This window comes from Cyanistes caeruleus, chromosome 16 (assembly GCF_971803275.1).
Source record: "Cyanistes caeruleus chromosome 16, bCyaCae1.hap1.1, whole genome shotgun sequence".
Classification (NCBI taxonomy): domain Eukaryota; kingdom Metazoa; phylum Chordata; class Aves; order Passeriformes; family Paridae; genus Cyanistes; species Cyanistes caeruleus.
The window spans coordinates 9,725,187-9,750,212 of NC_141716.1; the positions used below are offsets into that span (position 1 = coordinate 9,725,187).

Sequence of the window (25,026 nt, forward strand, 5' to 3'; positions counted from 1 at the left end):
TGGGAAATACATTATTTATTTTATTTTATTTTATTTTATTTTATTTTATTTTATTTTATTTTATTTTATTTTATTTTATTTTATTTTATTTTATTCAGTGATTCAGAAAAAGCATAATTTAACCCATCATGATGTGCTGCTGACAGCAGGGCTGGGGAACCTGTGCCTGTGGCCACTGCCAAGCCCTGGTTTGGTACCTGCTCCAACAGGAACACAACACTTGCAAAGAAAACTCAGACTTGAGAGTGAAGTAGAGTTATCTATTATAGATTCCTATAGTTTTTGTAGATTTTTATAGTTCACATAGAATTATCTTTTTTATTATCCCAGAATCAGAGTCACAGAATGATTTGTGTTGGAAGGAACTTAAAGATCATCTTGTTCCAGTCCCTTGCCATGGCAGGGACACCTTCTAGAACAGTTGCTCAACGTCCTGTCCAACCTGGCCTTGAACACTTCCAGGGATGGGGCAGGGAACATCACTGCACTAATTAGAATGATGTTCCTTACCTAACAACTGTACAGTTCTAGAAACAGAAAAAGTTCTTAACATGAAATGTAATTAATGTGTCATTTATGGCCAGAGAGCAGGAGAGGCTGGCCCTGCTCTTTGCCCACTTGCAGAACTCTCCCTGGAGAGGATCCATCCCTGCCTTGCTGAGTATGAGCCAGGGCTGCTGCTCTTTACACTCACATGCCCAAACCCAGAGAGGGTGGGCTGAGAGCAGGAGCACCCTGAAAGCTCCGAGGCCAGGGGTATCCACCAGACAGGCTTCAGATTCAGAGAAAATGGGACAAGGAGAGGCAGGGGGATGGATGTGGACACCTCCCAGCTCAGAGGAGGATGCAGAGGGAATAGCAGGGCTCAGTCCTGTTGCAGAGCCAGTCCTCTGCAGCCACCTTCTCTGGGCTCCAGCGATGGGGACAGGCACTGCTTTACCCTGCAAGGACACACACCTGCACCAAACTCACGTCTCAGGCAGCCAAACCCCATGGGCTGGACCTCACTTGGAGCTCAGGCACGACTTCTCAGCTTGGGAACAGTGAAGGTATTTTTTCCCCTCCACAGATGCTGTTAATTTGTTAGCCATGTACAAGTGTGAGGTTTGCTGGAGGAAGCCAATTTGTGCAGTTTTTAGCTCTTTCAGTGGTGAAGTCTGCTTTATCTCTTGCTCGTGGGAGCAACTTCGTGGCTTACAAAAAGACATAAATAATTTGTTTTAAAAGTTGTTGGAAGGACAGTGGATTTATGGTCTTATCATCAGAAGGGAATTATAATGACACTCTGGTCCAGCCCCTGGCCTAGCATAAGCAATTCCTGACTCAGAGCCCACATCTTGCACTTGAACTGGAGCTGGTTAATTTTATTTTTATAAACACATCCAACCCTGCCAGGAGGGCTTTATTCAATAACAAAATATTTTTCTCACTGTCCTTGGCTGGTGGGAGTTAATTGTTCTCTTTGTGAGCTGTGAATGGGTTTGTGTTGTTCCACCTGGCATCTCTGCTTTTGTTTGTTAATTAGGTATTAATTGCAGAGGCTGTTGGGGATTTGTAGGTGAAAAGAGCATGTGTTTATTGGTCCTGCATGGAAGGGGCTGAAATTAATCGAGTTTGGTAACAACACACCTTGTAATATCCCTAATGTATATTTTCCAGGGGGTGTTATGGTCTGATGTTTGGTGAAGCATGGAGAGGTGAGGGAAAGTTTTTGGGTATTGATTCTCTGAATTTTGCAGCTCAGATCGTGCATTGCTGGTTAATGAAATGCAGTGGCAAGGAAAGGACAGAGGCAGAGGGCTGGTTTTTGAAATATCAAAGTTGCTATAAAATAGAAAGTGGAATTGTGGAAGGTGGGTTAACAATGAACCTGCTCCTCATTTTACAAGTTTCACGACAAAGCTAGGAAAAAACATGTAAAACTGATCCTTGGAGAAACTGGCATTGTTATAGACTGCTAGGAACTATTGGAGAATTGAGATGGATTGCCAGAGATTTTATACCTTTTGAAATAAAAATTACAGAATAACATTTTCTATATGGAAAAGAGAGCAAGAAAACTGGAACTGAAGAAACAATACTTAGGAGAGAAGACACTTTAGGTATACAAAGCATTATTTTAGTGTTCTTTCCCAAAAACTTTCAGGAAATCAAAATGTTAAGGTATAATTATTTCAATGCCTTCTGATTGAAGAATATATTAAAAACATTAAAAGAGAAGGCTACAGTTTGGTAAATGGATATACCTGAGGTAATTGCTTGACCTACAGGCTACAAGGCAAAGGTTGTTACTGAGAAACTCCTTAGGGGAACTAGAAAATAAAAATATTCACTTTTCCACTCGAGACTCATCACAATCTACAAGGTGTCAGATATGGCAGGAAGGGATGGTGTGGGGCTGCAGACCCCTTCATCTGCCTTTCTCCTTGAGAGCTGGATTTGCCAAGACTATCTGCTGTGGCCATTTTTGAGAGTGCCTAAAAATTCCATTTCCAGAATGATGAAGAGTGCAGAAGAATGTGGAAAATGAGGTGGGGAAGAGATTTTCAGTGGAGAGCTGCACAATTTCCTGTCTAATACAATATTTTAAAGCCTCTGTTCTTTTGTTGTGCTGCCAATGATGTCTCAGAATCCAAAAACCTTGCATGGATTTTTAAAATGATTTTAAGTCAGTTAAATAAATGCGTTACTCCTGATAAGGCAGCTCATGCAGAATCTGCCATATTTCTCCAGCCGTTTTGTTGAACCAATGTTTTTCTCTGCAAAAGTCAGGCTCTAACCTTCCTTGCTGACCCTTGTGCTTACCTGTGCTCTCCTATCAACCTCCTGGATCAGGACAATGTGCTTTTCCTACCCTCAGCACCTCTATTTACCCTGTTTTTCCGAGGTTATCAGAGGGATACTCAGTATCTGTCATCTGTATAAACATTACAAAGTCATGGGGACAAACTAAAACGATGGATTCTCTGTGAAAGGAGAAGTGTTTTTTAACTTGTATGGGAATTATGGGTTTCCCACCCTTTGCCCCAATGCATAAATCCTGGGCAATAGGCAGGTGAGCCTGTGATTTGGAAAACAAAATCAGGGATTGCGGGCTGTCATGTGTTTGCTATCTTAAATTAATCCTACGTGATAATTTTTGTGGTTCTTCCACTTCACATCACGTGGGCCTGTTCTGCTCATCAGCAGCAGCAGCTGGACAAAGCAGTGCATTCCTGTGCTTTGTTTAATGTGCTGCCTTCCCACCCTGCTCTCTCCCATCTGGCCTTCAGTAGAAGGTTCTGCCCTTGGGAGTTTGCTTGTCCTGCCCCCTCCTTCAGCCCCACAGATTTCTCTGATTACACACATGAAGAGAGAATGTTCCCATGTTTGTATGTGCAGTGGCATATTCCCTGGACATGCCAGTGGATCAGAGCCAGTGACACTTTTAGAAAAGTAGATTTTTTTTTTAATAACTAAACCAAGTTTTTTCTTCTAGAGCAGTGTATTCAAATGGATGGTGTGGCATTGGAAATGTGAGTCTGAAAGACTCTGCTCCCTTACCTCATGTCAGCCCATGTGAGACAGCACTGAGGAGTGGTTTGGCCATCTGAGGATGTGCAGAGTGCCCAGAGGGGTGTGTTAGACAAGATGATGATGGTGAGGCTTTCCAGATGAGGCTGGATCCCAGCAGGCAAGTGTTCAGTTTTCAAAGTCCTTCACCCTGCCTTGTTGCTTGTTTTAACCCCTGACAAAGGGTCAGGCACTGCCCAATGGGTTCTCATTTGTGCATTGGCTTCCACAGAGAGTTTAATGATCAGCAATGATGGTTGTATCTGGGCTGGGAAGGTCCTGCCTTGGACTTGACGTTCCTGTTGGGCTGCATCCACTGATTATGATGATTATTTTCAGCAGCTTTATTGCACTGGCGATAAACACAGACGTTCTTCTTATAAACAACAAGAAACTTTGAACCTTTTAAACACTCCCTAGACTGTGGAGAACTTGTTAAGCTGGTAACCCTCAGGGAGGAAGCAAAGTGCAAAGTGCTGCCAGCCTTGCATTACTCACAGGTCCTTGCAAGTGGCATCTGAGTTTTCCTGGTTCACCAGTGACCAGTGAGGGGTGCTCTGAAGGTAGGGACACCTTCTTCTTTGGCCACAGTGGGAGTTTGTTCCTGTTAGCCCCAGGAAAAGAGGACCTTTGGGTCTTTGACAAATGTTTCTTGCTGATTGTGTGACACTGCTTCACTTCCTGACTCCTCCTTCCCTCTCCTTTCCTCCAAGGCAGGAAATTGATTTAATTCAGCCTTTTCTCTTCTGATGAGAAGTTTTGAGGTCTGTAAGAGTTTTGAGAATATTTCCTCCCCTGCCTGCTCTTTCTTTTTCTTACCCAGTCTTTTGATGGGGATGGGAAGACATGGAAACTCTCAAGAGGAAGGTGAAACAAAAGCTGTGATTGGATTTTTAGTGCTAGCTAGAAGGAAACTCTTGTTCACATCTCTCCCTTACTCTTCCTCCTCCCAAGATGCTTTTAAAAATAGGAAGGATCTCAAACTGATGTCAGAACAATTCATTCTTGAACTACTCAGCAGATCACAGCGGCTGAGCATCACATTCAACACCCAAAAAGGGATAAGAAGCCCATGAACATCTTTTGGGTTTGCAGTTTGTCTCATCACTCTTGGGGCATTGTTGAAAGGCTGTGGCTGTGATTTGTGTACTGAGCTGGGCCATGGCCACAGGAATGGGGCAGGAGGTTGTGCTAAAATTATCAGACACAGCAGAGCCCATGGTAGCTGTGTAGCATCTGCTTCCTACAAACACCCCAGATTTAATTCAGCCTTGCTATCACAAAAGACTCTGAACTCTAATGACAGTGACAAAAGAAACTTACTGCAGAAATATGAGGAAGGTCTCAAATTTCCACAAACATGGCTATATTGCCTAGGGAAATAATTATTAATTAAATAATTTAGATATATTTAATAGAAAATGTAAATGATATATCTGTTCCAGAATATGCTTTGCTCTGGAAAACAGAAAGGACACTTGTTACAAGAATATCCTTGAGAGGAGGAAGTGTTTCATCAGCCAGGGAAAAAAAGACCCCCATAAAACAACACTTTCCTTTCTCTTCCTTTCTCCAGCCCTATCCAAATACCATGTGAAAGTCATTTGTCTTGGACTAGGGAGGTTTGCTTGCAAACAACTGCACTTCTCTTTCTGCAGAGCTTAACTACAGGTTTGCTCCTTGAAACCAGACAAAGTCATGGGCTGGTCAATGAACAGATTCCTTTGAATTCCTGTGTCTGTAGTAGTTGAGGTCAGGTATTGGTTTCACTATATTTCTGTTTGTGTTAGCAATGAATTGATTTTTTTACTCTGCTAGTACTTTAAAAGACCCAAAACTCTCCCCTGCTGCCAAACCAGGATGGTTATTAAAGGATTCTAATATTCTTTCCTTTTATTGCCAAAACTGCTTTTAGGATAAACTGACTATGTGAAAAGTAATTCCTTTATGCCCTTACTGTACACTTCAAGAAAAGGAAGGAAGAGGAGATCATAAGGTCTTGGACACCAAAAAGAAAGAAAAAATTTTCTTCAGCACAATCTCATTCTGAAGGAAAACTCTTTTCCAGGTGTAGACTCAGGCTTTTGGGATGTCAGAGAGCGCCTGGTTCCTTGCAGGCTCTCTGTCCATTCTTAGTGTATTTACTGGGTATATTAATAGGGTTTGTTTTCCTGATTCTTAACAGGTATTTTCTGTTCCCATCAAGTTGGTGAAGAAGCCCAACCTGCCAGAAGTATCAAGGAGCTTCTTGTCAGAGGCAAGTCTGACCTTTGGGAGTTGCAAAGGAAGGGAGGACACACTGGGCCTGTCTTCATAACTCAGGGGTGAGGTTCTTCTGGCCAGGATTGGTGGCCAGCCTTAGTCAGTCAGTGAAGCTCTTAGCAGTACAGGCAGGGAATCCTTGAGCCAAAGTAATATGGTCCTAAAATAAATGTCAAAAGTACCATGGGCAGATGCTTTCAGGGCACAGTTTATTTCCCTGCCCTGGGGGAGCAGGGAGTGGGTCAGGCAAGTGGGCAGGAACAGTGTCAGTCAGAGCTGGATCTTGGGAAAGCCTTGGTGAAATAACGAGCAGAGCTGATCAGTGTGAGCATGGGGCTTTAGTGTGTCAGTTTCTGCTTCTCTTTTCCTCATGTGCAAGTTTTAATTATAAACTGGGCTCTTCTTTCACCCATCTAAGTGAAGCCACTGTACTCAGGGAGACATAGCAAGACAGTCTCTTCACAAATAGAGATTTTTATGCCGAAAAGTAAACTCATAAAATTGTATGTGTGAGATGGAGTAAATCTGTGCCACCCTTGGGAGGCACACTGTCACCCCTTCTGGAGCTTGGTTTTTGAAAAGACAGCAGGCCAGCATTTTTTAATTTCTAAATTCTTCCCATCCAGATAACAGGGACAAAAAGGGCAAAAGCAAAGACACAGTGCTCACAACTCACAGGCTACTCCCACTGTGCATTTCTCTCCTGTCTGTCCCAGAGGGCTTGAATTTTCTCAGTGACAGCCAGACAAGATGTGCCAAGGAGAGTGAGCAGGACTGGGAGTGCAGCGAGCTCTATTTGTCATTCCTGGGGTGGACTCATTTCAGGGAGCAGGTTGAGAAAGTTTAGCCTGATTTAGGCGGTCAGGAGGGATCTGGCTTAGCTTTGCAAGGCAGAAAAAGGGGATGCATTTCCCAGCATCAGGTTAGGCAAACCACTGAGGTGGAGGTGGGAGGGGCAGGTTGGCTGCGAGTCATTTTGTATCTGCACGAAAATGGAATTCAAAACATTCCCTCTAGAGTGGTATCCAATACCAAAATTGGATTTGGGAACTCAGAGTACATGAATATTTGTGCTGTCAATAAGAGTTATCTGTATACAGAACCCTTTCCTTGTCTGCTTTCTCTACCATGCTTCCTTCTTAATTCATTTTCAGTCTTTAATGTACTGTTGTGTAGCATCCTCTCCCATTAGGCCCTGTAATGTGCTCCGATTGCCTTCAGCTTGACTGCACTTAATAGCCAGCGTAAATAGAACTTAGTGTAGCATGCACTAACATCTCTATCCATTGTCCAGAGATTAAATACATGCCACAAATGGTTTACGCATCATCAGCCTCGAGCCCTCGTTTCATAGCTCCCAACCAAAAGAGGATATTAAATTAATTTGCAGGTTGCTTTAGCAAGGCCTAACAAAAAGAGGGGGGAAAAAAATCCTGAGGGTCACTCTGCATATAATATCCATCAATCAAGAAAGAGGGGTGGAAAATGATAATAGCAGGTCATTATAAGGGGACAGGTGCAGGCATATTTAGCTCGATGTCTAGTTCAGGTCAAAGCTTAATGGTGTTAACGGGGAGGAACGCAGGCTATGTGAGCAGTGTGCATGTGTGTAACCAAGAGGCAAAAGGGCAGCTCTGTGACAGGACAGCACTGCCTCGTCCAGATCTTCATGTTTAACCCTTTACTCTGCCCAGACAAGAGCTGTTGAGCAGCACTGAGCTTATGAAAGGAAGGGAAGGAGCAAGGCAGAGATCTCCAACTCCTGTCCTGCAGCAGCTTGTAGCATTCAAAGTCAGCAAGGAGGCAGGATTGGGGTAGGGCAGTGAAAATGAAATTGCACACTGCCAGGGTTCAGATTGCCAGGACCTGGTGTCCTGTTATCATGGGTAGGGGTTTTGTCAAGCAGCAGGAAATGCAAAAAGGCAGGAAGGAGATCTGTGAGCAGCAGAGAACATGGGCTAACAGAGATGAACAGTGATCTTCGCAAGGGCCAGGACTGAGAGAACTGGGGAAACAATGGCAAGGCCACATCTCAGCTACTAAAACAAGAACTGTGACTAAAATAGTGAGATGTATTTAAAGTGAAGTGAGGCTGATGAGGTTGAGAGGATAGGACAGAGTTCTTGACTTACTGTTATGAAGGAAAGTACTTCATGGATGTGGACTGCACACAGACACTGTGTGCCTGCCCTGCTTGCCAGGCTACACTTTTAGCTCAGGGATTGGGACAGACATGGAAAATGAGAAATCTTCAGTCACACTTGTGGGTTCCTATAAACAACTGGGAAGACACACTTAGGTTTAAAGGACCAACTGAAAATTAGGCTACTCGCTTTGTGGCTGTGGCAAGTAACGTCACCCAGGTGTGCAGCTCTTTTCTCTTTAAGTTTGATAGCAATCCACAGAGGTGAAGGAAAATATCAGTGATTATCACTGTGTTTTATATGCCAGCATCAGGATTTTGCAAGGTCCTGTTGGTGAATAATAAATCACTGCATCGCTTCTGGAGTGATGTGGCTCAGTGCCACGTTCCCTTGTTTTCTGGGGAAGTGTGTTTTCAGGTGCTGCAATCTGTAGTCTTCATGAGGAAATGATCCAAATCCTCCCCCAAGCCCACAATAACACACTTTGAGTGACATGGATCGTTTTTCTGAGGCTCACAGTAAGTACCATCCATACCCTGAGAAATGATATACTGGGAACTAGAATAATTAAGTAAGGAAATACCCTTTACCACAAGAGTTTAAATGCCCAAGGACTGCTGTCATAGAAATCATGAACTTACAGTATGTCAGCTGATATTTTAAATGCTGTTATGCCATGCCAATTTTCCCAGGCTGGAGCCATGAAAGTGAAGAAAGGCAAATCAACACTGCATGTTAGCAAGGTTCAGCAGGAGTTGTAAGAAAAAAATTTGCTAGTTAAGATATAAATAAGAAGCCAATTTCATGCTGTGTTTAAGGCGAGAAGATTGGTTTGAGTGCATTTGGGAAGGAAAAAAATATACATTACACAAATGACTTAAGAAAAAATATTTTGGGAGCAAGAGGATCTATTCTGGAAAGTGTTCTTGATGGAGTGGCCCACACAAAAGCAGAGGTTCAATTCCCCCAAAGTTTTGGTGAGCTGTTGTTGCCCCACAGTCAGCCCAAGAGCTGCTTTCAGATGTGGTCTGCATTCTCTCATACTCCCTTTTCCCCCCTATTTTTTTTTTTTTCTAGTAAACAGCAGAAGCTGAATGGATGGGGAAAGATAGAAATTTAATCCTGACCTGCTACAGAGCAACTTCAGCCAGCTCCTGCTCCAGTTTTCACTCCAAGCAGATGCTCAATCCACGTGTTCATGGGAGTGAGGGCCAGGGAAGGGAGAGGGAAGAGCCTGATGGGGCTGGGCTGTGCTCGTGCTCCAGAACAATAGATGATCACTCTTAATTATGGCAGCCTGAATGAGCATCGCTCTGCCGGCCCCTTTCCTCCTGCTATCTGATCAATACAGTCTTAATTGCCGAAGAAAGGCAGTATCCTACACAATCACAGCACAATGGTTTAATCACTTGGACGCTTAAAGTTAATTTCAGGCAGTTCATTTCTCATTGCCTCCCACTCTGTCAGGCATGGCTTGTCTCCTTGCACACACAGGTGCAAGTGTGCTCGCAGCTAAAGGTGGGTTATCAATAGCTTTTAGTGAGATTATTTGAGCTAATTGAAAATGTGGGAAATGTTATTATCATGCATAAGCTTAGAAGGGATTTTCTTTTTGAAGCGGGGGGTGCTAAAAGCATTCATTGACACACTTCTTGAGGCAAGAGATAGAAAGCTCTTCTTTTCTAGGCCATCTCCTCTACTGCTTTGGTTCTGACCTGTCCAGACACTCTGGGGCTCCTTAGGTTAATGGCCAGGTGCTGCAGCAGCATTGGAACCTTATGAACTTCTGGAGTGGGAATTCACCTCTCCTTTCCATAGCACCCAATCCTCTCCAGCTCTTGGGGATCCTCGGGCTCCTGGGCTGTGTCTCTGCAGGATTGTTTTTGTGGCTGGCAGAGCGTGGCCACTTGAGAAGGTGTTGTTGAGATCCAGAGTGATCCTTGGCTTAAAGTAAGGGCATATCTGGCTTGCCATGTGCAGAATTTCTGCTGTTTCAGATGTGCAGATCCAGCTTGGATCACATTTTATAGATGAGAGTCTGCTGCAGCACCTTTTTGTTTTGAATATTGTCCAATAGATCCAGCTGGAAGCCTCAAGTTTGGGGCCTGTGAGACGCTGGCCACAGGAAGGAAATTTGGGTGTTCCTCCTCCTTCACAGAGCTGAGCATCACCACAGCAAAAGTACAGGCTTTCCAAAAGTCTCTTGTGATGGTGAGTGCAGTTTCTGACCTTCACTTTGAGACTCCTGGATCAAATCCTCTCCTTTGCTTCTTTCCCCCACCCCAGCCAGAAATTAAGGCACCAAAGCCAACTACAGCTTTTTGTAAATTCCTTGAATGCTGCTGACTTGTGGCTGCCTTAGAAAACCTAGATGAAGAAAACATGAGTAGAAATAGTTCTGACACACAGGAACCTGGTCCAGTGGAGCTCTCAGGCATCACTTTGGCTTGTGAGTGTGCCCAGACATCTTTTATCCTGGGTGACAATGAATCTGTCACAGAGAGGGGCTGCCCCTTGCTGGGTGCCTGTGCTCAATTAAGGAGAATTTTTATCCCTACCTGGGCACTGAGTGCAGGGAAATCTGATCTCACAGGTTCCAGGACACCAAGGAATAGCTGAGAAAACACATGCTCTGCTTGCAGGATAAGGCAGCGTGGGAGCCAGTGCCATACAAGTAAAAGGCCTGAGGAAAGGTGAACAGAGCTTTTCAGAGCTGTAAGAAAGTCATCCCTGAGCAATGAAAATATTCTGTCAAGAATATTGCTGATGATGGGATGGAAAATTTATCTCACTGTCGTTTTAGTCACCTCCAGAACTTTGTTCTGTATTGGACTATTGCCTACTGGGACAAAGCTTCTGGCTGGAGGCAGCCAGAAGTTTCTTCTGAATGCTGGTCAGATAAGGAATTTCACAGGCTACACTGACTTTTTTTTTTTCCCCAGAAAATAATTTCCAGGATAAAAATTGTATCCTATGTTTTTGTTATTATTTTCTGGCTACTGCATGTCTGAAATAGCAGATTTTGTTGCAGCTCTATGTCCTGCAGATCATTTTTCCATGAAGAATAGCAGGCAATGTTAGAAATTTGATAAGACTGGCTTTCTCCTTTGATGAATTCCTGCCCAAAATCTTAGGCAGAAGATGAGGAATTCAGCATGAAGGATACAGACCAAGAGAAAGGACCTGACAGAAGCACAGTCACTCCCTTTGTTGCAATGCTTTAGGCTAACCATTATTCACAGCCCTTTCCTCATATTGCATCTTTCATGATTTGCTTAAGCGATTTTAAATTGCTTTTGTGATTTCATTTAGCAGAGACCACAATAAAAGTGACCCTTGAGTTTATGAAATGAAACAGCCTGCACAAAGGGACTGAGGGCCTCAGCAGTGTGTGGGGTGATGGTTTCTGTGCTGCACGGGGTGTGTTTGCCTGGGACAAAGGGATGATAAAGGGCCTGCAATGAAATGGTGCAAGCAAGGAACATTTCTAGCAGAGCAGCTGGTGTGAAACCAGTCCTGACCAGCTCTTTCCCGGTGCAAATGAAGGGAAGAACTTTCCCAGACAGTCCAGAGCATGCCCACCACCCAGATTTTTTCATTAAAAATAAGGTTTTGGGGTTTATTTTTTGTTCCCTCCTCAATGTTTTCCTTGACAAGGGAGGCAGCAGGCAAGTCACTGAAGGTTTTCATCAGCAGAGCTCTTCAACGGGGGAGTTCATATAGCAAAATGTCCAGGGCTCTGAGTTTATGGCCAGGAGGAAAGCTGATCTCATTTTCCAGATGCTGCCCAAGGTGTACCTCTTGTACCTCACCCTGCCCTGAGGTGTTTGGAGCAGTGCTGGGATCAGGTGTTTGATGTAGCACTGCAAGTCAGTAGAAATCCTTGGGAATGAGAAGGGAGATGGAAAGAGTTGGCATTGCTGAAAAAAACCAAAAAAACCCCAAAAAAACCCCTTTGTCTCTGCAGAATCTTCTCAGAGGAAAGCAAAAAACTGTCTTTGGAGCTCATTTTCCGGCCTCTATTTTTTTTTGTGTCCAGCTGGTGCCCAGCTATTTGGGAAGTGGATTCCAGCCCTCATCCATACCCCAGCACCCTGCCTGTGCATCCCCAAACCCATCAGCCTGCTACAGTGATGCCTCTTGATAACACTGTGATGTTTTTGACTGCCCAGAAATACAGCTGAGCCTCTCCAGAGCTGAATGAAGCACAAATGAAACAAGCATCAGCAAAGTTGGTGCATTTTTGCACAGCTGCTTTGCTGGGCTGCTCTCTGCTGTGCCAGGGAGAAAATCAGCTCCTGGGAGCACTGCAAGGGAGGAATCCCAAATCTGACCTCTGATTTTTCTCTGGTATTGGCTTCTGCTATCTGAGACAAAAAGTTAAGCAGAAAATACAGGGGAAATGATAAAAAAGTGACCTGTTTTCATGTGGTTTGGCTGCTCTTTACTGCAGATGACAAGTGATCTGATGATCTTAGATGACTCCCAGGGGATGAAGGGCAGGATTTGAAGCACTTTATTGGTGACACCTCATTTAAGGTATTACTCCTGCTTCCCTCCACCTTGCAGGGAAGTCATGTCAGGGAAAGCCCTCGGGAAGAGGCTGCCTGCAGCCCTCCCTGCTTGTTCCCTGTGTGAGACACCACAGCCAGGGAAAGGCAGGATAGATTTGATTCCAGCTGCAGAGCACCTTGTGTGTCAGCAGGAGCCAGAGGCTGTGCTGTCGTGCTGCAGCCTGGCTTGTTTCTGCTCTGAGCTTCTCTGGGGGGTTCAGTGTATATTTGCAAAAAGAACAGCCTCCCTTCCTCTCTGCTCCCCAAGAAAAACAGTAAAAAAAAAAAAAATCCCAATAACCCCAGAGCAAACTTTTTTTAGAGGAAGGAGGAGAAGGCAGTGGGAAGCTGGGGCACTGGGGGAAATCTGATTTTGAGATTTTTGTCGCTGTGGTGGCACAATTTCCTCTGATGCAGCTGTGTAATGAGTTCACATCTGTTAATGCCACATGTTGCTCTGCCTTGCACAGATGCAAAGTCTCAATTTTTCTAATTAGCAACAACATGAAGTATATCTTAATCTTCTGTCCCCCTTCCCTCTAATAAACGTGATATTAACAAGGTTACATGCCTGCTTTCACGGGGTTTAATTGAATGAGGAGCGAGATTGGGTTAGATCACACTGTTCTTTTTAGGTGGGGTCTGCCCAGCTGCAGAGACATCGATTCATTACAATAACCAGCAAGCACAGGACAGGGGATGGGGCCCACACTTCCCTTTTTGCAGCAGCTGTATCAGTCACAACCACTGTTACCTGGGTACGTGATCCTTCAACCCTCTCTGGACCACACTGCATATTTGTGTTGCACATTTATCTTTATTTTTTGCCCAAGGAGGCCTTTAACACCAGCTCTGCCCAGACATCCAGCTGCATTTCTGATCTGAGGGTATGGGGGACACAGCCCAGCTCCAGCCAGGACAGGAGCAGGAGATGCTGGAGGCTCCCAAAGCTGTGAGAAGCTGCGAACCAGCTGAACCTGCAGAGAACAAAAAGGGGCAGCCCTGTGCCTCTTCATGCCCTGAAGTGCTCAGTGGCATCTCTGTGTGAGACTGAGGAAATTCCCCCACTCCTGGCTGGAAAAGTGCTCAGCTGGGGCTGTTGGGGACCCAAGAGCACAAGCAGGGGGGCTTTGCCTGTGGTCCCCACGGCAGTGATCAGAGCAGGACGGGGACTAGGGTGGATGGAGCTCTCCCTGAGCAGGATCCAGCCCTCCCTGGACAGCCTGCATTCATATTCCACCTGACTCTGCTGGGAGAACTCCATGGGGACCCCAACAGCAATTACTTGTGTGATTTAATTGGCATTATCATTTTAGTGGCTTGACAGAGATAAATCGCCCTATTGGGTAAGGCTGCTACTGTGACAGCAAAAGCAGAAGGAAAGACTTTCTTCCTCTCTCTGGAATAGGCGATGACTACCAGTGTATCTTAATAATTAGTGCTGTTATAATTAATCGGGCTATTTGAGAGTCAATCTAACAAACAAATGGAGGGCTTGATTGTTCAGTAATTGACAATTTGTTTCCAATATGGTATCACTCGCTTCTGCTTGTGCAAAGGAGGAAGAAGACACAAAACTGAGATTACTGGAGGGCTGGGGCTTGGCTGCAGTGAGGACAAGTGACTGTGTGAGAGAGCATGGAGGAAAGCATGGAGGAAAGGAGTGTTCCCAGACACTGAACATCCCAGGGACTCATTTGTCTTGGAAATACACACACACACACACACACACACACACAGAGTTATGATTCCTTCTGTTTCCTGCTTTTCAAACAGTTGCAGCCAGCTGTCACTGCCTGTGTGGGTAGTTTTATGGAAAAGCAGAGTTTTCAGACCTTGGCCTTTCCATACAATTTTCATCCTGGTTATATTCCTGGATCTGCTCTGTCCAGGCTGTATTTCTTTCCTTACCTTGTCTCAGTCTCCCCTTTCTCTCTGCCTTACCCTCTGCTCTGCAGGGCCATGGTTGCTCTGGAACCTGCAGTAAGCTGTTGATGCTTTGGGTGGAGGAACAATGTGTGGCCATGGCAGAGTGTGTGGATGAGCTGGGCACTGCAGAACTGGGGTGCTGCTCCCATTCCTGCCTCCAAAGAAAGCAAATACAACAAGAGAGTGGGAAAACCATTTAAAAAAAATATTATTTCCATTATTTAAGGGAAGCAAGATATACAGATATTTTGCTGGCAAAATGTCTCTATGATGATACCAGGTTTTGAAAAATGGTTAAGAGTCTGCTGTTCTTCAGGAGATTCCCTCCTGCTATCTGCATGAGAACTTTTTTCTTTCTTTCACATAAGACCAAATACATCTGAGTGCTCTGTGTCTCAGTGCTCCTACTGCACCTGCTCGACTCCCATGGGCTTCTGAACTCCTGTTGGTGCTGGCCTGCAGGATGCTTTGTATCACATTAAAAAGGTTGCAATAATCATGGCTGAGGAGACCCTACAGGGAATCCCAAACTCTCACAGTTCTCTGGAATTTGCCTTGGCCACCAAATGTGTATGGATGGATATCCATATGGTCTGGGGAATATAATTTTGGACATGGCTTTTGCTCCCAATACAATTCCTCCCTGTTGCAGCAGAATTGTTGCTACACCCAGAGAGGCTGTGAACATCTCTGTCAAGTGGCAACGCTTCTCCCCCGACCCAGTTTAAATGAGATATGAATAATTGATTTGCCTCCTGAATAATTAATTGGATATTCAATAATGAAAGTAATTGTTTGGCTCATTCCCCCATTGATAATCAAGCTAATCTTTCCCTTCAATATGTGGGCCATGCAGATATGTAAAGCAGTGAGACAGTTTATAGGCCGATAATGCAGCTAATGTGCCCGGTGCAGGGTCACCTTGTCCAAATATTCCAGCAGCTCCCAGGGCTGCTCTCTGCTGGGTTATCCACTGCACAGCCAAGCTGTGTGCAGTAAGGGTTTGTTTTTTTCCTCCTCATTCTGATTGCTGAACATCTCCCACCAGGGAGGAGTCTTCTTTTACAGTTTAAACAAAAATCGTCAGACGCCACTTGCTCCAATTAAGGCTTCCAAGGAGGTTTGTTCTTCCTCCAGTCAATAGTGTGAGGATTAAAGGGAGCAAGCAGTGCTCTGAACTCATGGGGCTGCTCTCTTCTGCAGGAATTAGAGCTCAACTCCACAGAGAGGCTCCAGAGCTTTTCTTTGCCACCAGCCCTTTAGAAATCAAAATCAAACTGAAATGTGTTAATGCTGATTTTGCAGCTGCTGCATTTGGGTTTGAGTTTCTAATGCTGCAAGTCCCAGGAAGCCTGGAAGCCTGAGCTGGCAACGCTGTGGCACAAAGTAGATGTGCCCTCTGGAGAGGTGCTCAGACACAGCCTCAGGTTATCCCAGAGGCACTTTGGGGATGTCCATCTGAGCTGCCCCCATGCACTTGGCAGAGTTACCAGCTCTGTTTTGGGGATCTGGGGTTGAACCACAACACAGCATCACAAAATCAAATGATGTGAGGAGAGCCACATTGCTGGGCCCGAGTCAGATACTGAAGGGTTTCCATACTGGTAGTTATAAACTACAACCACAGAAAACCTTGCCTGCATCCCCTCATGTTCCACCAGACCTGATTCCTGCACAATCCTACTGGTGTCAGAAGGGCTTGAGGTCCTGGCAGGTAATGCAAGTCACAGAGTGTGGAAGACATTTGAGGGGTGCTGTCCCAGGGATGCCAGTACTAACAGGTAAATAAATCCTCTGCCACTGTTGTAGGCTTGTCCTGGAAGAAAAAGGCATTCAGGAATCTATGAGCTTCATCTTGGGCTTGTTTCTAATGAAATGAAGGGCTGAGAGAAGCCTGTTCTGGGGCAGAAAAGCATAAAAAGCATCTTGAGACACCATGGACAGGGAAGGTGAGGCTGGGACAGCCTGGAGAGAGGGGGAGAGGGAGTTGTGCTGCTCTTGTTCCTGAGATTCCTCCTGGGTGACCAATCTCCCCCCGTCCCTGGGCTCTGTGACTGACCCGTGCCCTGCAGAGATGTGACTCTCAAATGGTCTCAGACTCTGCCCTGGGTCCCTGCTGGGTCTCTGGATGCTCTCAGTGGAAGTTTCCTATGAGAGGCTTTTGCAGTAGCTGGGACATGGCTAGGAGCTTTCAGGCATCTTTCATTGTGTCCTGAGCCCGTGCTCTGAGGGCAGAGTTCCACTGGGGTGGGTGTTCTCAGCAAGAATTCCTTAAGCCTGGAACACAGGGGATTTATCTTGTACAAACCTGTACTTCCTGAGGTGTCTGTCTGGAGGGCAGGAGATGAAGATGTCATTTGGGAATATCAAAACAGGGCAGCTCCAGAATACTGTGTTTTGCCATTAGGCTCGAACCCCCAGGACAGTGAGCAGCCCTTGGGGCAGGGAGAGGTACCTGTGATTGGAATATCTGACACTCTGAGCTTTCAGCCTCTGGGTCCCTCCTTCTCCTGGCAGCAGCAGTGAGCAGAAGCAGTTACCTGGAGATTGATGCACAATTACAAATGTGCATGTGGGAACCATTTAAAACAAGCAAGGAAAGCAGCAGAGTGTTCCTGGAGAAAGACTTTTGTGAGATGACAGTGCAATCTGGGAAATCCTCCCCTGCAAAAGCTACTTGAATTTAGATGCTTTTTCATTTTAACAAGTTTAATTTCTTTATGAAGGTTTTCATTTGAAAAAGTGGCAGCACCAACAGGGCTTGGAAAGATTCGTCTTCAGCCAATTTATTCTGCAGCAGATTTATCATTTCATCAGTAATTTAAGCAGAGACACTTGATTGTGCATTCATTTATACAGCTCAGAGCTGCTTGGTTGTGTGTTACTTGTGGGAAGTGTGAGGACAGATCAACAGGGAAGGGGCGATGCCAGGAGTGTTCCTAAGAAACCTCTGCAAAGGTGACTGTCTCTGGAGAGGGGGATTTGGCAGGAGCTCATCAGCTGGGTAAAACCAATAAAACCCAACTACATTTAAAGCTTTTTCTCATCACAGGCTAATTTAGTGTGAATATGGCAGCACCAGCCTTCCCTTCCCCTCCCTTCTCCGGGCTATTAAGGGGTTTGTGAGGGACTCCCAAGATCAAAGCTCTCTTGGTGATTTAATTGATGTGCAGCTGCTGCCTGTGAGTGGAGGGAGGCAGGGGCTCTGGGGAGGGAAGGGGAGCATGGAGACACACCACAGCCCTGCCAGAAGAAATACTGCAGAAGGCTCCCCTCCTCTGCCTGGCAATCCTGGTGTTATTTATGCACACACATAAAGGGTTCCATGCATCCCACTGAAATCTCCCTTATTTGTCAGCGAGACCCCCCCTCCCGCTCTGCCTTAGCTAACATTTACAGTAAATCTGTTACACTGACCATTAAATCTGGAGCTGCCCTGAGCGATAGTTTCAATGGGTGTGTTGACAGCCCGAGTGTTAATAATGATGCAAACACTAACCTGTTTATTGATTTGCTTTTTGTACCCTTCATTCCAGCTCACTCCTTCTCACTCTCGGAGGAGAAATCCTAGAATTAGTAATCAGGTGACAGCTCAGAGCCCCCGTCTGTTCCCAGCAGTGTCATCCAACCCAAACTCCCGGAGATAAATCACAGGTGCCGTGTTCTGCCTCTGCCAGCCATTCAATATACTGCTACTCAATGCAAGATGTAGTATTTGTCATTGGTGCCAGCAGACAGGAGGGAAAAAAAAAAAAAAGAAACATTAACACAGACGTGAAAAGCTTTTAACTTCGACAAGAGAAGCCCAGGGAAGTTTTACACGTAGCCCCTCCACAGAAGGCCAGTGCCCATCCATTAAAGCAGCTTGTCAGACAGTGGGTGTGGTGGAATGGAGCTGGGATCAGGATGCTGAGAGGAAACCTGAAGTGCTCGTGGTGCTTCCTCCTCCTGCTGCTGGGTGGATGCCTGCCTACAGCACTCGGGAGCATGGAATCAGTGAAGGGCTTTTTGGGTTCCTACAAACATCTGTCTATTCATGAGCCTCCTTGAAGCTGAGACTTAGGTGGGTATGTAGAGGGAGTGCAAATTTGATTTATGCCTTGGGGAGCCTGTTTAGATGCTGGGGACATGAGGTGAGCGGAGACACAGCCCCAAGGGATGGCCCTGCTTGTCCTCTGCTGAGAAGCAGCTGAGCCAGCTTATGTGCTTCTAAAACATTGGCCCTGAAACATTCCCATCTGAGCTACCTGGCAAGGTCCCCCAGGCTGTAAAGTGTGAAGAGTTTTGCAAGCAGAGCCTGAGCAGGAGCCAGGAGCTCACATCTGCAGGGGATCAGTCCTACATCAGGTCAGGAGCTGCAGATGCTTTCCCTGTGACAGGCTCGGTGTGACATCCAGGAGCAGACACCACAGATTTGCTGATGAGCTGCACAGACCTGTGAAAGAAGAAGCTGGAGTTGACTGAAATCTGGGATTTGTGCTCCCCATCTAGCAGGGCTTCTTGACCTATGGTTTTTATGGTCAGGACAGAAACCTGCCTGTAAATAAGCAGAATTTATAAACCCTGCAGGGGCTCTGATATATTCCCCAGGAGCTGGGGCCCCAAAGGCTTTCAGTGGCATTTATATGCTTCACTCAGTTGTCAGACCCCTTAGTTCCTTTTATTTCTGCTAAGTTTACAAGCTCTGAAAGAGCAGTCTGCAGTGTTTATTAACTGCACTGCAGAGCTGAAGGAAAGCAGCTGATCCAAAAGAAACACAATTCTACCTGTACCACTTAAACATGGTTCAAACCAAACCTCCAGGTTCTGTGTGTTTTATCCTGTCTTCTAATATGCACCTATCATCAAACAGATGGGTGTGTGTTATAAAAATAAAATTACACCAGTGGTAAAAATCCTCATCAATGCCTTAATTCATTAGGAGGAACCTGAACAGAGCATAACAACCAACCACTGAAAGTGGGAGTTTGTCAAGTTTTAAATATTATTAGTATCTATGTGAATATAATGTGAATATGTGTCCGTAAGGAGAAGCTAAAATACAATGAAAATAAAATATGTTTAAAAATATTCTATCATGCATGTTTCAATAGGTCTAATATTTTTTAATTAGGGTCCTTCAGCTCTGTGAAATATCAAGTTTCCCAGGGACAAGGGAACCTGTGGTGGCAGCCAGCAGTTTGGAAAAAAAGTGTTTAGTGCTGTAGTACATGGAAGTAGCCTCAGGACAGCAGGATCAGCCACTGGTTTTGACATATATAAAGTAACTGTGCTCAAATTATAAATCCCAGGGTATTTTAGACTACATGGTATGTCTGCAATGATTCTGAGGAAAACAGAGCTCTTCCCACAGTGGAATGGACACACAGGTTTACTCCAGCTACTGGTACAGAACAAAGCAGTGACAGATTCCTTGCCTTGATTTCAATAAATCTAAAGGGTGAAATGCTGCCTACAAAATTAAGCAAAGTTTTAGCATTAAGGATTCCCATGTAGGATTTTAGGACTCCATTTTTAAACTTTTCAATGTTTTGTTTTCAGTTTCTTTTTACTTTTCTTCCTAATAGGACAATATACTAAATTTTTTTTATTGTGTTTCCAAAACTGTAGAGTTGATCCTGTTTGGGCTGGGCAGTTGTGAAGGAGGATTTAACATTTCTGATATAATTAAACATGTAGATGTGCTTGGACCCCACCTTTTGGATGAGAGTTGAAGTTGTTGACTTGGCTGACCAGTATTTTCCTTGTAGGAACTCAGGTTTGGAATTCTCAGCTTTGGTAACAAAAATCATGTGATTTTAACAGAACAGAGGCAAAGGAAGAAGAAGCAGTCCAGAAGCTGAGGACTGGGAGGGATGACGAAATAACAGGGGTATTTGTAGACAGAACTACTAGAAGTGGGAAAAGCACAGAAATAAAAGCAAAGCCCAAGAGGAACAGAAAGCACATGAAATTAGTGGAAAGGAGAACAAAGCCTCATCCTGTGAGACACAGGGGGAGGCCAATCTTAAATAATTATAGCAACAGTTTGACTTTAAAATCAGGATATATATTTGCTGTGGCTCCTCCAACAGTGCAAGTCTCTCCTCCTCCCTTTCTTTGCAGATTTCCCCAGACAATTCACAGTCCTTTCCTTCCTTTATTTATGTGGTTTCATATTTCATGGCTTTTGGTTACTGTATTCCCATCATGATTTATGACCAAAGGGAAGAATTGCATCCAGGTGATGATGCAGTCCATTATCTCTAGGGAGATGCTGACCACTGTAGTGGAGCACAGAGACCTGTTGTACCACGTGATGGAGAACAAGCAGAAAAAGAAGGCTTCCAGGTTATGAGGGAAAAGCACAATTTTTGAAATTTGGACAGTTGGATGCAAAGAAAAAAGAATCCTTTTTCCTATATTTCATCTTCCTGAATGGGATGTATTATTTAAAAAAAAATATATGAGACCAAATATTCAATGTGCTAACACACAGCTGCCTTAGCTGAAATGACCCATTTTAAATGCATGATACAATAGGGTAAATCTGTCTCAATACCACCCTTGGCTGGGCTGGAATTTTTTCTTCCACTTCTTCCTTCCAGTTTTCTGCTTTGCCATTAATAAATCAAGATTTCTTTGCCCTGCTCTGCACCTTCACAGCTTTTGCAGGTCATTAATACCAAGACAGGGCTGTTAATCTCTTGGTCCCAAGGTGCATTGACCCACTTGCAGAGACAGAGGCTGGGACACTGGTGGGACCATGCCTTTGGTCACAGGGCAGGGGGATGCACCCCAGGGCCACATTAATTCCAGAAATGTCACCCTGGGGCCTGGCCTGCCCATCCTGCTCCTACAGCTGTTGTTTTTGGGTGTGGAGCTTGGGATAAATCTCAGTGTGAGGTGTCTCTGCTCTGAGCCACAGCACTTTCACCTTACACTTTTGCCTGTGTCCTACTTTAGGCAGTGGCTCTGCCAAGGAATATCTCCTTCTCTGCTATTATTGAGGTCTTATTCCCATTGTTGGATTTCTTATCCAATTCAGCCCTTCTATCCCTAGTGGCATGTAGAAGAGGTTAACAGCCTTGCTTTATTTTTCAGGTCTCTTCCTTTCAGTGAAGGGCAGGAACAAAGCTTGGCAATGAAAGGCAATTTCTCCTAACCCAGTGGGTGAGTGCAGTGTGGTAAGAGTGCTTTTCAACAAAAAAAAAAATCCAATAACTTCCATATAAATTGTCCAGGAGAGAAAACTTTGTGTTTTTGACATTTGTAGCTGTTTCAGCATTTTTCTGTGCAAGATGAAAAACTTTTGCATTGAGCAAAACACAGATTTATGATCAATAAAGTGAAGTTTAACAGTGTATAGGGGCCATACATTCTTTTTTTAAAAATCTGATATTAAAAACTATTTTTCCCTCCCAACCACGAGAGAAAGCCTCTCTGGTGTCAGAGTTCCAGCATAGTAAAGCAGCTGGCAGAGCACTGAGGATAATCACTGGATGGGGTTTCCTGCAGGATGAGTTGCCACCCAAACCATCTCCCTCTTGCCTTCATAGAGTCATGTACAGGAAAATTTCCAGATGCCCATGAACAGCTGGATGTGGGCCTCGAGCTCTGGTGCTGGGCTAGCCCTGTGCTTCAGGGAGTTTAGGAACACAAGGCTTTTGCAGGTCCCTTTCTGGACCATAAAATAAACCAATTCCTAAGAACTCTCCCACAAGGCTCTGCAAGTCCTCCCACAGCACAAGGAACAGGCAGAGAACAGGCAGAGGACAGAGTCCTGCAGGTGGAATCACAGGATGGTTTGGGTTGGAAGGGACCTTGAAGCTCATCCAGTTCCACCCCTGCCATGGGCAGGGACACCTTCCACCAGACCAGGGTGCTCCAAGGCCTGTCCTACCTGGCCTGGAACATTCCAGGATCGGGGCAGCCACAGCTTCCCTGGGAAGCCTGAACCAGGTCCTCACCACCCTCACAGGGAAGAATTTATCCCTTATATCTAATCTAAACCTACTCTTTTTGTCCCTTGCGTTTTCCACAGTAAACAAATGTGCCAGGTTCTGTTGCAGGGATGCTTAGCATACTAGAAAACAGAAAAGACTCTTATTCTCCAAAGAACAGATCACTGCAATTGATTGTTTTATATATTCTACCAGAAAATCACATCCACAGGCTGCCTTATAAAAGCTATTTGAACCTAGTTCTTGCATAAAAGTTAAGGAGTAATTTTGAGTACAAAATTATGGAGTATAAGACCAATTCTGTTGCTGTTAAAGCCAACAAGGATGATTAGACTTATTGCAGAGCTGGAGAGGTGAGATAGTTCCTGTTTTATGCTCCTGATTCCCTGATTATGCAGTCTCAGCGTTTCCTAACCCTGAAGAAATGTGGAAGTGCTCGTGTTGCCCTTATCTCTTCAACATGTTCCTCCCTGTAAAGAACTATCTCAACACAAGATCTACAGTGGAAAAATAGGAAAGTGCCCATTACCTGAAGAAGGCAGGAACTTAGCTTTAATTTTTTTTTTGTTTTTTCTACAGAGCATCTGACTAAGCCAATAAATTTGTTGAGGAGGTAAATCCCCAGGTTCTGCATGAAGGATGGTGTTGCAGCACAACCACACTCACCATGTCCCCTTCTTCCCACGATATGCCTTGAAATTTATCACCCAGTTGTGAGCTTTTTGTGTAAATCCCCAGTGAATTGATGGGAGAAAGGAACCTGGCTGAGGTTTATATAATGGGTCTTAAACCCTTAAACGCTGGCAGCAGTGAGCTCCCCATAAAGCTGTGCTGGGGGGAATTTATTTACCCATGTGGAGCTGGGAGATGTGGAAAATTGGACTGAAGCAAGTGGGATCTCAGAGCTGAGCAGGGGAACTTGAAGACCAGCAGCACACAGTGATTTCTGTGGAGTGTACAGCCATTTTCACTTGATTAAATAAACTGGGTTCTTGGAAGATCTGAAAAGCTGCCCTTAGAGGTTTCTGTCTAAGAGCTTGCAAGTTTTTGCATTTCTTCTGAAGAGAAATTTACCCTCAGAAAATTAAAGGATCTACAAAGAGATGTTTTCTGAAGCAAATACTGCCATTATGAGTATCTTAAGCACTTGCACTGCATATCTGAGCTAAACAGCATCGCCTGACTGACAAAGCCGTCACCCACTAAAAGCAACTCTTATAAAATTATGACTAGAGCATATATAATGTTTGTGTTTAACAAGATGACAGAAATGCCACCTTAGTAAAAACTGATTATGGTTACAGCTGAACAATTCACATCATGCAAGATTTATAATATTAAGGTTATGCAATCATCTAATCGGAGAGACAAGCCTTGAGTAATAATATGAAATGCATGTACTTCAATCTGCAGCAGTGGATTCATTGCTGTTTTCTTATTAGCTCATGCCAGCATTAGGGCTGCATTATCCATTTCACCATAGTCTAATTCAGCATTTCCATCTGAAAACATATGCACAATAAGTGATCTATGCCAAACAGGGAAATGGAGACAAAGCCATTTGGGTGACTTCACGGCTATAAAAACATACATAATCTGTATGTCTTTCAGCAATTCTCAATACTTTTTACTACATTTCTTTGCATGAAAAGTTTTCCCAAAATAAAGGAAAAAATAGAGATTGCTCCTTCTCTTTCCCTGGAGAACAATACTTTGGGGTGGAACCAGAGTGGGAATCCAATCTGTGAATTTCTCATCTTGGAAGTGGGAATATCAGCTCATCTTATTAGTGCTGTGCCAGCTCCCTGGGAAGTGGCTCAGGATAGGAGAGAATGACTTGAAATGTGCATCTTCTAGCCCAGATAAAATTAGTAATACTTATTTGGGAAAGGAATCTGTTTTTTCCTAGAAGTGAGATATCTCAGATACTTTCTAAACATCAGGTATTTTCATCCAACAAATGCACACACACACAAACGCACAAACACACACCCACATATCTATGACAATACATGTATATATAAACTGTAACTGGTAAATTACTGTAGAGGAAGTCTTAGTGTACTTCAGGTTAAAAGTACTCTATTTCGGGGATGAGGAGTTCAGGCATCGTATTTCAAAAGCACATATTATAAAAGTTGACAAGTGTTTATAATGCAATAATCAGACTAATTGGCTGAGATCCCTGATTAAAATGAGATTTTTCATGCAAAGCTCAGACTGAGATTCCCTCTGAGCTGAGTTAATTTTCCAGAGCCTGTGCAGACTTTGGTCCTGTGAGGCCCTGGGGTCTTGGGCAGTCCTGGGAGGATGGGGGATTTCACTGAACCAAAAGTTTCTGGTAATTTATTGTTCAGATCCCTGCACATGTAGGTGGATTCATCTGATTCCTGTAACAATCACAATTCTCAGGGGGAAAAAAAAAATAAAGTAGTATTTCAAAGGTAAACAGAAAGCATTTGTGTGCTGGGGTCTGATTTATTATACACACTATATATAGCTGTCATTAAATGAGCAGGCTAACGTGCAACTATTCATCATGGGGGGAAATGAACAGGCTATTCTCTGCTTGCCTGGAATTGTTCATATTTCTGGAAGCTAAAAACAGTGTCTAGGAAAGGAAAGAATGCCTAAAATGCTGTA

General features: G+C 44.4%; 3 long non-coding RNA genes across 4 annotated transcripts; 2 read left to right on the forward strand and 1 right to left on the reverse strand.

The window, feature by feature from the left end:
- Positions 1-218: 218 nt before the first annotated feature.
- On the reverse strand, positions 219-9,298 carry LOC147650177 (uncharacterized). Its single transcript, XR_015276945.1, has 2 exons — positions 9,086-9,298; positions 219-5,974 (listed from the first exon to the last, which is right to left on the reverse strand). It is a non-coding gene; the product is annotated as an uncharacterized LOC147650177 (long non-coding RNA).
- LOC111938261 (uncharacterized) lies at positions 3,375-15,222 on the forward strand. 2 transcript variants are annotated; one of them, XR_015276943.1, is made up of 7 exons: positions 3,375-3,673; positions 5,738-5,809; positions 8,365-8,476; positions 9,036-9,476; positions 10,036-10,169; positions 13,147-13,269; positions 13,345-15,222. It is a non-coding gene; the product is annotated as an uncharacterized LOC111938261 (long non-coding RNA). The 2 variants fall into 2 exon arrangements; XR_015276944.1 differs by lacking the exons at positions 3,375-3,673; positions 5,738-5,809; positions 13,147-13,269; positions 13,345-15,222 and adding an exon at positions 10,601-12,550.
- Positions 15,223-21,497: 6,275 nt separating this feature from the next.
- LOC111938295 (uncharacterized) lies at positions 21,498-24,062 on the forward strand. Its single transcript, XR_002868920.2, has 2 exons — positions 21,498-21,592; positions 22,963-24,062. It is a non-coding gene; the product is annotated as an uncharacterized LOC111938295 (long non-coding RNA).
- The last annotated feature ends 964 nt before the right edge of the window (positions 24,063-25,026 follow it).